Source organism: Rhinatrema bivittatum, chromosome 3 (assembly GCF_901001135.1).
Source record: "Rhinatrema bivittatum chromosome 3, aRhiBiv1.1, whole genome shotgun sequence".
Classification (NCBI taxonomy): Eukaryota; Metazoa; Chordata; class Amphibia; order Gymnophiona; family Rhinatrematidae; genus Rhinatrema; species Rhinatrema bivittatum.
This window is the reverse complement of record NC_042617.1, coordinates 192,448,155-192,460,607: the sequence shown is the minus strand read 5'-3', so window position 1 is coordinate 192,460,607 and position 12,453 is coordinate 192,448,155. Positions and strand designations below refer to the sequence as shown.

The 12,453-nt window shown below is 42.6% G+C and overlaps 1 protein-coding gene and 1 non-coding gene across 5 annotated transcripts in view; one reads left to right on the top strand and one right to left on the bottom strand.

The window, feature by feature from the left end:
- Positions 1-12,453, top strand: part of STXBP5 (syntaxin binding protein 5) — a 1,098,992-nt gene that overhangs the window by 368,734 nt on the left and 717,805 nt on the right. The gene's annotated exons all lie outside the window — the stretch shown is intronic.
- LOC115088906 lies at positions 3,781-3,902 on the bottom strand. Its single transcript, XR_003855980.1, has one exon. It is a non-coding gene; the product is annotated as a U6atac minor spliceosomal RNA (small nuclear RNA).

The following is a 12,453-nucleotide window of genomic DNA, read 5'->3' as shown; positions in this document are numbered from 1 at the left end:
CTCGAATTCTGAAAGAAAATGAGAAAAAAAGGAAAGAGTGAATAGGACATACAGGTACAGAAATGATTAATATCTATAATAAAGCACAGCTATGAACTACAATGAAAGCGCAATATCGTGGGGCACTGTAGACAGGAGTGGTACTATAACAGCAGTAATGAAATGTAATGTATGACATTAAACTTACAAGAGAAATAACTGTCGATGATCCCTCGTCGGACTTCATGACCCCGTGCAGTGTTGTCCGCTTCAGCTGCGAGCTCCACGGGCAGATCGGGTGGCAAGTCTTAGTCAACCTCTGCATGCACACCGAATCTCTGACAAATGTTGTGAGGCATGCAGCAGGCACCAATTATGCTCACGACCTTTTCTGCACTATATTGCAGGGCCCCCCCGAGCGATCCAGACATCGAAAACGCCCCTTCAGAACTCCAAAAGTGCGCTCAATCATGTTTCTGGTGCTGCCATGAGCCTCATTATAGCATTTTTCAGCAGCTGTGGCTGGGGACTGGAGCGGAGTTAGCAACCAAGGCTTACAGCCATAGCCGCCATCACCTATGGGATGAAAAATCCGGGATGCATTGAAAACAACTTTGCGGCGCAAAACACCGTAAACATAGAATGACATAATAAACATTACTATATAGCGATCATCCTTAACATCCGGAGAAGAGAACACATGACAGACAGAATCACGGGAAGTAGCAATTGTCACTTACCAAGTAGCCAACCTTCACCGTACTTTCCTTCAGGGGATTGGGTACCCAGAGATGAATGTGCGAGAATGTAGGCGTCATGGCAGCTCCCTGGAAAGTTCGCTACAACATTTAAAATACGAAGGCATGCATCGCAAACCACTTGCACATTCATGGAATGGAAGTGCTTGCGATTCCAGAATGCACTCTCTTCATCCAACCTATGTGTAAACGCAGGGTGTAAATTAATATATCTCAGCATCCTTATTTTATGTGCCCTATTGTAAACAGTTGTGACGGATCCTTCTTAACGACGGTATAGAAAAGATTTAAATAAATAAAATATGAGTACAGTCGATAGCGCCCAACACGTTAGGCATCCCCGCAATACCCATGAATCCGCTGCGGATCTGTTGCAGTTCAGCTGGATCCGTAGGAAAGACGATGTACTCCCTCATCCGCTTCATCATGGCCTTCAACACCTGTGACAGGTGCCGTGAAATGGAAGCCTGCGTCATACCAGCAATTACACTCACTGGGTTTTGAAAACTTCCAGTACCAAAAAAATTTAAAGCGCACAGAAGTTTATTCAATCCAGGCACAGCATGGTGTCGATTGGCCTGGGGGTCCAGGTCCTCAAGCAGGTCTTCATAGAGGGGCAAGATTGCTTGTGAGCTCAGCTGGTAGGTTCGGACAACATCTCGCTCACACATGCCAAAAAGCGTTGTCCGTGTGCGAATGAAACGTCCCGGCCGGTGGATGGCCCGCTGATGGCCTGGCATGCAGATGGCACGGTGCTCTGCCTGCAGGGAATACAACAGATGATAAAACACACGATGATAAAACACACGTAATTGAAATTAGTAAATGAACACATATAAATGCTTTAACAACTCATTCATGCTTACATCTGCCACAGGGATCTCTGGTGTTCAATTTGAATGGCGGTACACAAAAATAATGTAACAGATGAAAGTGGCTAGAGGGAGATGGACAGATAGTCCGCCATCACTGTTCAGATTAAACTACAGCCAAATAGATTGTTTTCAATGCAGATATAGCCTACACAAAATTTGTCACATAAAGAAAAACAGGAAATATATACAGATAGAAAAAAAGAAGCATGGCCATGGACATGGATCAGCAACACTGTTATAGACAACCGTATAGGCGACCGTAGAGGAACCATCTCTTGGTTTAACTATACCGTCCGTGTAAGTCCGTGTCTTCTGGCGTCTTCTGGCGCCCATCTCTCTGGGCGCCCATCTTCCGGCGTCCGTAGAGGTGTTCTCGTGTCCGCCTTTACAGACGCCTTTGTCTACCGGCGCCCATCTTCCGGCATCAATAGAGGCACCAGAAGACACGGACGCTGTTCTTTACAGCTAAACAAAAACAGATCACGTACCTCCTCCGGTCTTGCAGCTGGGTTCACCGGTCGGATGGGTTCTCCTTGCTGCGGCCCCCCCCCCCCTGTTCACCTCTCCAATCTGCCGAGTATTTCCTGCGTTTCTCAGTTGAGCATATCTCCTTCTCCTTCTCAACCAAATGAAAATTAGCGCCAGTGGAATAACATACAGGTTGTCCATGGCGCAGTCCGGTACGAAGCTGATCGAACACCACACTAACGCCAGGTAAAGGGTAGGCGGTAAATTAACAGGTTAAAGACGCGGCAAAATAGCAGGTTAGAAAGGAGATAATTGGAGTGCACATTACAGTATCGGAGGAAATAGCTAATCCGTTCATTAACATATATACATGCCGCTTGCGGAAAGGGATACGCGTCGGTTTCATGAAGCGCTAAGGACGCGTGAAACCGGATACTGTATCGCGGGATCGCCTTACGCGTCCCAATTGTGCGCCCACAGCGGGTTAGAAACGGGGAAACTGCGGCCGCACTTTACTGTATCGGCCTGCATATTATTATTGAATGGCAAATTTTCCCCCTTCATGACAATAGTGGAGAGATCTGCCACTCAGAGCCAGCCTATCCTTGTGTAATTCCACAGTAATGCTAGGCACTATGTCAAAGCCTCTGGTTCTATAAACCTCAAAGCTTCTTCCCAGCAGGTTAAAAGAAACTCCCCCCCTCCCCTACTCCCAGAAACAACTTGTTAACTAATTAGGGAGAAACTGTTCCTTCTGTGCTTTTGAGAGATATGGCTGACTAACCATAGGCAACTTCACAGGGCTGCAGTCAAATGTCTTCCTCCTGTTTCTTCCTGGTTAATACTTCAGAGTTTGTGTTGTAGTACTAACTCTGCCAAATATTCAATACAAGGTGTAGTCCCACTAATTATTTTTCATCTCTCCCTTGTGAGTTTTCCTAAGCACCCCTGCAAAACTTTTCTTTTCTCTTTACTCAAATTCAGCAGTTTAGAATTTTTTCTACAATAAGCCTGGAAAAATTCACTTACCCCTAGTGGCTGAGCCCATTAAATGCTGCTTCAGGTTTGTCCTCTTCACAGTCTGCTTCCGTGGATGTCTGCCCAGCTATTTACCTGGCTGTCTCTTTTGGCTGTGTTCTCCCAGCAGTGATCTACCCTTTTACTGTTCTAGGAACCTCTTATATACCTGAAGGGAGTCTTCTGTAAAGTGCTAATGACTCCATCCAATCCTGGCTTTCTGCCCAAGAGACTAGGCAGAAGTACCCTGGGAAATGTAGTTTCCTAACTCCACTATTTTCACTTTTCCTTACTGAGTCTGGCCCCAAGTTTGTACCTGAGATAAGAGGGTAAAGTGACTTGTTCTAGGTCACAAGCAGCAACTGTGATTTCTGTTAGGGACGTGCTATCGTTCAGGACGAATTAGGCAATTTCAACAAAATTGCTTAATTCGTCCTTGTTCGAGAAACCCGAAACATGCACGGATTTTTCCTGAAATTTCGGGAAAAATTTGTTTTCAGATTAGCACGCGCTAACTCTAGTTAGCGTGCACTAAACTGAAATTCAGGTTCCCCTGAATTTCAAAGGCCTAAACCGCAGGAAATATATAGTTTCTGTGGTTCGTAGCTGCTTTAACCACTAAGCTGGTTCTCTGATTTCTCTGGTTCGTAGCTCCTTTAACCACTAGGCTGCTACTCCACTTGTAAAACTTGAGGTTATGCCATGAAGTAAGTTGCAATGCCTTAACCATATGTGTGTTGTAAAGGCCACGAGGACTCTTCCATCCTTATCAAGAGAAGTGCTAACCTCTCCTTTCATACATCAAGTCTGTACCATGGTGATGCCCTTACTTATAACCAAGCTTGCGCTGATCCAGTGGTTTTTAAACAGTGATTGTTGTGCAGGGACTAAGAAACAAACTGTATCACCACGCTAACAAAGGATTTCAAGCTTGAAATCCTGAAATTTGTCAAGTTAAAGTAAAAATAACTCCTTTTTGTTATTTTTCCATAAGTAATATATTTTTGTATAATGCTGATGCAGTATCATGAGTTGTATAGCATAAACACATCAGTAAGAAATGAGTAACACATCATATGTGCGAGGGATGCTCTTGGCTGTAGTCTGAAATCAGCTACTATCTAGAAAATCCCAACACGTGCAAAAATATACCAAATATTAGGGTTTTTTTCCACATCACAAATATAAACAAAAAATAATAGATTTTGAAGTAGCATCATTAAGAATAAAAACACTGCTGACTCAAGATGTATTTAACAGAAGTGGGTAATCCTAACCTAAGCCCTTGAAAAAACTCTCCAATATAATTTAACCATACACATTTTGAAAAACATCCATTTAACTAACAAAAATAGTAAACTTAAATCCAAACACCAGTCATAAAGTGGTGATGTTGCAGTTCAAAAGGCAAGCCTATAATGTTATGGTTAAAGTCAGTGTCCTAAAACTATTTTGAAACACCCCAAAAACAAGCCTGCAATGCTATGGCCAGAAACAGTATTAAAAATTGTTTTGAAACATCCCAACAACCAAGCTTGTGTTTTGCCAGTGAAAAGTGGCTTCATCAGGGGGAATTTTTACAATATTAGCCCAGTACTTATCTGGCATCAGTTTTATAGATTGGCTTGAATTTCCCCAAAATCTTTATAGACAAACACTTAAGTCCCTGAGACTTGGTGAATTGAAAATGACATAACCCTTGAATGATTTAGAATAGCAGTGTTCCAGGCACATTGATTCGCTATATGACATTCTTATATTTTTCAATAGCTGTTATTGCTGCATGTACTTCCTTAAAAAAAAAAAAAAAAGTAGGTATGCAGAGTGCCAGTTGAGCTTATAGCTTTGAAAATGAGTAGATTGCAGAAGTGATGAATTTTATAAAGGCTAATGAAATACTTCTCGGAGGAAATGTTTTCAGATGAGACTTAAAATGTGTATTGAAAGAGTATGGCAAATTCAAAAGAGGAGTTTGCTCCATAGGTATGGGACTGAAGTTATTTACCTAAATACAATTAGAATATCTTAGCATGGAGCAGAACAATTTATGAGCCCACAGGGCACTACAATCCATTGAGGCTTGGGCATATGCTACTCCATTGTCCTTCAACAAATGGGCCTTAATCAATATCCCTCAACATATGCCATAGGGCTACCTCGGGTTAGCAGCATGTTTTCCTTTTCTTACATCCTATGTTTTATAATTAACGGCTTGCCGGTTGGTCCCATGAGCCAACTTATTCACCCCTGATGCTACTCAAGGCCTCCCGCAGTTGGGATGCTGCTTCTAATTTTTGCAGCTGTTCCATGTGGCTCACACGCTGCCCGAATGCTGTTTGTTCCAGCTGCCTCTAAGTGCATGCCAAATGTCACTGTTTTTAAATAGCCCATGGCAGGAAGATGGACAAGGCGCCCTATGATGACATCACTGGCTTCCTGTATTTCAATCTCTTCTTGAGAAGCAGAAGATGCCTCAATAACAGGTCTCCTAAGGGCCTTCAGTATATTTTGCCTTTCTTTATGTTCCTGTGCTTCTGTATTCTAGTGTTCCTGCCTTGTTGCTTTGCCCTGTCTTTTCTGTTTCACCCTGCCTTGCCCTAGTCATCTTGGCTTGCTTCTCTGGATTCTGACCTTTGCTTGGACCTTAACTGTTCAGTGAGTACTGTCGGGATATGACCTTCTGCCTTGAACCTGACCTCATCTTGCCTGCTGCCTTCTGGTGTCTGCCTCCTGCCCTGACCTGACCCTCACCTGGCCTTGGTCTCTTGCTCTTTGGATCACCCAAGGGACCCACCTGCCAGCTACCAGAACTCAAGGGCTCAAACTGCGGGTGAAGCTCCAGACTATCACTTCAAGGCATATCCACCAGCTACCAGTGTGGACGTAACTGGCTCACTCGCTAGGCTATGCTAATCACAACACAGTGCTAAGGGTCCACCACTACCGAGTGCATTACACTCTGGGCCGGATTTTAAAAGGGGTACGCGCGTAACCCTTTTAAAAACCCCCAGACCAAGGTGGGGAGCTACTTACTCTGCAGCAAAACTGGCTATGGGAACTGCCACTTTGGTGTTCCACAAATCAGGAAGGTTTACCATCAGGATTCAGCCGAAAGGAATTCTCAACACTGCTGCTGGGTCCCTACTTAGGGAGAGAGATCCAGCTGTTGCTCACTGCTTGAAAAGAAGTGGTAAGTTGGGGAGGGGATAGGTCATGAGGCCAGTGAGAATAAAGGTGTAGAGGGGAGAGGAGATGGGTAAGAGAGATTAAAGGCAAAAATGAATAAAGTAAGAAAAATACAAAAATGGGAAAAAAAATTAGTGAATGTGTAAAAAAAACCAACACTTTGGGCAGGGTGGTATGGAGTTTTTGGCTGGCATCTGTTTTTATGAAAAATTTTCCAGCTCTTAATATTATGGTGTGACTTTGTTTATCTAGTGTACTTTAGTTTCTTGTGTGTGTGTGTGTGTGTGATGGTCTGTTTTGCCTTTCTCTCTCTCTCTCTCTCTCTCTCTCGGTGTAGTGTGTTTGGGTGTGTTGTCTGGGATCGGTGTCTGTTTTTTGATCTAGGTGTGGTATGTCTGTGTCTCAGTGCCTGGCTCTTTGTATGGACTGGCTCTATCTGCACATAGGGTGTGTTTGTCTCTCTGTGTGCCTGGGTATAGGGTACCTATCTGTCTTGGAGTGGGCAGGGCTGTCTCTGTGTCTGTCTGGCTATCTGTTTCATTTTTTCTCAGTCTGGATGCGGGATGTCTGTCTAGGTTATCTGTCTGCCTGGATATGGGGTATCTGCCTCTCTGCCTATGTGTATTTATTTATTTATTTATTTAGCACTTTTATATACCGATATTCAAGTAACAGAGTTACCAATCAAGTCTGTTTACATTCCAACAATAACCATGACATGATAATGTCTTACAGTAAACAGTGTGTGAGCTTACTTTTTTCAGCAACTTGAAGAGAAACAAAATGGGGGCTTTGAGCCACCAGTTGGCAGTGGGGTTCCTTGGTGAATATACTTCATGCACGTAGGTGTATTTATCTATTATATATTTTTTTTTAACTTTTTTTTATAGGGTAGCCCTACATAAACTCAATGATTTCACTTTATACAAAATAAAGCAATACAAATACTTTGCATGAATCTCTTTCTGTAGAGGCAAAGATATACATAAAGAAAAAAAGATCACTATAAAACTTAGCTTGACTAGAGGAAAGTATCTGCACCAAAATCCATATCTATCTATATTATATAGAAACATAGAAAAAATAGCAGAAAAGGGACCAATGGTCCATCTAGTCTGCCCAGCAAGCTTCCCATGGTACTATCTGCCGCGCCATATAGGTTACCCCATGAATCAGTCAGTTGCTTGACGTGCTTTGCAAAAGGACTTTGTTGTAGAAGCAGTTCTGTGTATTTTTCCTTAATGGCTATGCAAAGGTACCCCAGATTGTGTTAAAAAAAAAAAAGTCATGGCTCATGTTGGCTGTCTCTGAATCCAGATTCCTCTTTCCTTCCACTCCCCCACCCCCCTCCTTCGAAGCAGAGTGTGATGCTTTTGATGCAGCTACAACATCAAGGCTTATTGGTTAAGTGTAGTAATCCCATGTCTTCTGTTGCTGCTCTGTGCAGGTTACCCCCATGCTTATCTTTGGTTGCTGTCTAAACCCAATTCCCCTCTTCACCTGCCATTAAAAAAGAGAGCAGTGTTGGAGTTGCATCAAAAGTATCAATGCTTATTGGCTAAGGGTTGTAACTGCTTCACCAGCAAGTTACCCCCATGCACGCTTCCTTAGTTTCCTTTAGGAATTGGCCATAGAAGCAGTCCGTATTTTCCTTTGTGTCTGCATAACAGTATCCTAGACCATGGAAGTTGGAGCCCTCTGTTGTCTGAATCCAGTTCCTCTTTCTCCCCCTTGCAGTTGCATTAAAAGCATGAAAGTATATTTAAGGGTAGTAATCTCAATGTGTTCTGCTAAGAGTAGTACCACCAAGTTAACCCGTGCATTCTTCTCATTTCCGTCCTCTAGCCTTTAGAGATCCACAGTATTTATTCCATGCCCCTTTGAATTCTTTGACTGTTTTCTTCTTCACCTCCTCCTCCAGAAGGGCATTCTAGGTCTCCACCACCCTCTGCATGAAGAAATATTTCCTGGTGTTGGTTGCCCCCGTTTGAAGTCCATACATAAAAACATAAATTGCCATGCTGGGTCAGACCAAGGGTCCATCAAGCCCAGCATCCTGTTTCCAACCGAGGCCAAACCAGGCCACAAGAACCTGGCAATTATCCAAACACTAAAGATCCCATGCTACTGATGCAATTAATAGCGGTGGCTATTCCCTAAGTAAACCTTAAAATTCCTTAAACCTCAATTCAAACAAAACCATAAACCCATAGAATTTAAATACAGACCACCTTTTAATACTGAAAAACTAAACGACAAACTAGAGGAAAAACTAACTGATATTGACTACAACAACTGTAGTTCTGCCACAGAAACATGGTTAGAAACAACCAAAAAAATAGCTGATGAAATAAACCCCATCAAATCAATACAGGAAAAAGAAGCAAGACAAAATAACCCCTGGCATAATGTAAAAGTAAAAGATGCAAAAAGGACTCTCAGATCAATGGAAAAAAGATGAAGAAAACACAAAACAACCGATAACCTAACCAAATACAGAAAACATCTAGCTTTTTACAAACATTTAATACTCAATGTTAAGAGAGAATATTTCAGCAATAAAATAGAAAAGTTTGCGAACAATCCAAGAACAGTATTCTCAATAGTTTCAAACCTAACCAGTGACAAGTAAGAATCACCACGAAACCTACCAGAAGCAAAATGTAATGAAATCGCCAAATTTTTCAGTGACAAAATTACTAAATTAAGAGACAAACTTCCAAACGCTGCCAACCAAGAAATCAAAATGCAAAAAAGAGATGTGAACCAATGGACATCATTCACTGAGATATCTGAAATGGAAGTGGAACAAATGCTAAAAAATGTAAACCCCGTCCCACGCAATACCAACAATTGAACTTAAGAAATCAGCTAACACAGTCACCCACACACTGACTAAAATCATAAACCTATCCCTTGAAGAAGGAACAATGCCAGATATATACTGAAAGGAGCAATGATAAAACCAATCATTGAGAAAAAAAACAATGATCCCCTTATCCTGAATAACTACAGGCCAGTATCAAATCTTCCCTTATTAGCTAAACTAATTGAGAAAACAGTTCATTAACAGCTAGCTGAACACCTGGATGACAATAACATACTGTATCCATCTCAACATGGATTTTGAAAACACTACAGCACGGAGACATTGCTCCTCTCTCTAACAGATAACATTCTATGAGGTTTTGATAGCGGTAAACACTATATTCTAATAATGCTCAACCTATTGGCAGCCTTCGACACAGTTAACCATAAAATACTACTAAATAGAAGAAATCGGACTACAAGGCAAAACATTAAACTGGTTCAGTTCATATCTAAAAAAACAGGTTTTTCCAACTTAAGATCAATAACACATTATCAGAAAAAATCAATCTCAAAACAGGAGTTCCACAGGGATCAGCCCTGTCTGCGACCCTTTTTAACATATACATGCTGCCATTATGCCACTTACTGGCAGGACTAGGAATTATACATTACATTTATGCTGACGATATCCAACTAATTCTACCTATAGATGACACAATAGAGAAAACATTAAATCTAGCTAACATGTACCTAAGCATTATAAAACAGCTACTAACCCAAATGGAACTTGTAATTAATATTGATAAAACAGAATTTCTACACCTAGAAGAGAAAAATACTGAAATCAGCCAAACCTCAATAATCCTCAAAGACAACCAGAAAATTGAACTAGCTGGAAAAGTACGTAACCTTGGAATAATAATGGACCCTGAAATCAATCTAAAACAGCACATATCACTAAAAGTAAAGGAAGGATATGCAAAACTCATGGTACTCAGAAAACTAAAACCACTACTAACTCAAAAGGACTTCCGAACAATTCTACAGGCACTAATTTTCTCCAGCACGGATTACTGTAATGCCCTGCTGCTAGGACTACCAAATACAACATTAAGACCACTTCAAATACTTCAGAACACAGCAGCTAGAATACTAACCGGAAAAAGGAGGAGGGACCATATAACCGAAACCCTAGTGGAACTACATTGGTTACTGATTGAACACAGAATTAAATACAAAACCCTATGTACCATCCATAAACTAATTCATGATGAGAAATCAGACTGGCTAAACACAGCATTACGGGTACACGTCCTACTCAGAAACCTTCGATCAGCAAATAAAGCACCCCTAACCATTCCTTCAGTAAAAACAGCAAGACTAACCCAAGTGAGGGAAAGGGCCTTATCATTAGCAGGACCCACAATTTGGAACACAATCCCTCCAGAGATCAGATTACAAAGTGATCTCAAGGCATTTAAGAAAAGTTTTAAAATATGGCTTTTTAAACAAGCATTTTACAAAGAGACGGGAGAATAGAAATTATTCAGGAATAGGCAGATAAGCACCGACACACAGTACTTAGGATGGTACAGTAGAGTAGTCCATGAACTACACATCACAATAAGCATATTGATAACACCATGTATGATAAATTTACCCGTGAAAATACCTTCGGTACACTCGGTCATGACCCACTCCTCTAAAAATTATTTTGTCTAATGATATATTGTAACCGAACCTTTGACGGCACCTGTTAGAATGTACTATAGTACACTTTTACCTACATTAAATATGTGCCTACATGTAAACCGTTGCGATGGTATATAACTTAGCGACGGTATAGAAAAGATTTTAAATAAATAAATAAATATCTGAAGGTCTGTGTCATATCTCCGCTGCACTTCCTCTCTTCCAGGGTATACATATTGAGATCTTTCAGTTTCTCCTCATAGGTCTTTTATATAGACCCCACACCATTTTTGTCACCCTTCTCTGGACTGCCTCTATCCTGTCTCTATCTTTTTTTTGAGCTACAGGCTCCAGAACTGGACACAATACTGCAGGTGAGACCTCACCAAGGACCTGTCCAAGGGCATTGTTGCCTCCTTTTTCTTACTAGTTATTCCTCTCTCTATGCAGCCCAGCATTTTTCTGGCTTTAGCTATTGCCTTGTCACATTACTTTGCCATCTTCAAATCCCCAGACACTATAACTCCAATATCCCCTCTCGGTCTGTTTACATCAGTCTTTCACCACCTATCGTATTGTTGCGAACGTGTCTAGCGGGCCCTGTGGAGTGATGCAGGAGTGTGATAATCTGCTCCTGGAGAGAGTGAGCCCTTGGCCCACGGAACAGCTCAGGGAGGAGCCCCAAGACACACCCCGAGGGAGGTAAGCGAGTACAGGCACGGGCGAAGCAAGTACACAGGAGCTGGGACGAAGCAGAGTCAGCCCCCCACTGATCCAACACGAACTAGTGAGGTCAGATGGAGGCAGAGGGCTAGAAACAGAGACAAGGAACTGGAACAGGAGACTCTGGATCCTAGAAATATGAAAAGAATCAGAGTACATAGAGGGGACAAGGACTCCTGGAACTTGGATAGCACTGTCCCTCAGGGCGCCCTACACAGCCCGATGTGGACTGGTCATGGACCACCCTGTCCCTCTGCGCGTCCTACACAACCTAGGAGGCTGGTCGCGGACCACGCGGAGAGCAGAACATGCACAGGACAGAGAAAAGGATCCGGACAACGCTTGAGAGAGGTCCAACCGGAAGGGGACTCCAGTCACTGAAAGACACTGAATGAGACTGATTTACTCCCAAGGACGGCTGGAGATGAAGTCCGGTTTACAGCAAGGCTGCTAGCGTATTCTTCAGAATCAAGAAAGGAACGATGGACATTGGTACACAAGTGAAAGGTACCTCCGGACACAAGGACATCTGGACACCTGAACAAGTGGACGTCTGGGACATCTAGACACAGACGAGGAACTCCAGTGCTTCAGGAAGGGAAAGCAGAGGACTGGAACATACCACGAAGAAGGTCAGATGAGGGACGAGACTCGGAACATCGGACGGAGACATCAGGAACATGAAGAACAAGGAACATGAAGTCATCTGGTCAGGAGAAGCTAGATGGACCACGATGGAACTCTTGGAAGCTGTGAAACTCCAATGAAGGTGTTGTAGCTCCATTTGAAGGCCCTGATGAACTGAAGCAGGGCCTTTATATAGAACGGGTCCAGGAAGTGCCCAGAGGACATCATCTGATGGGGTTGAGGAGTGCTTCCTGCTTCTGGCCCTTTAAATGAGATGGAGAGGCATGCACCCACGCCTAGAGGGGACCCAGGAGGGA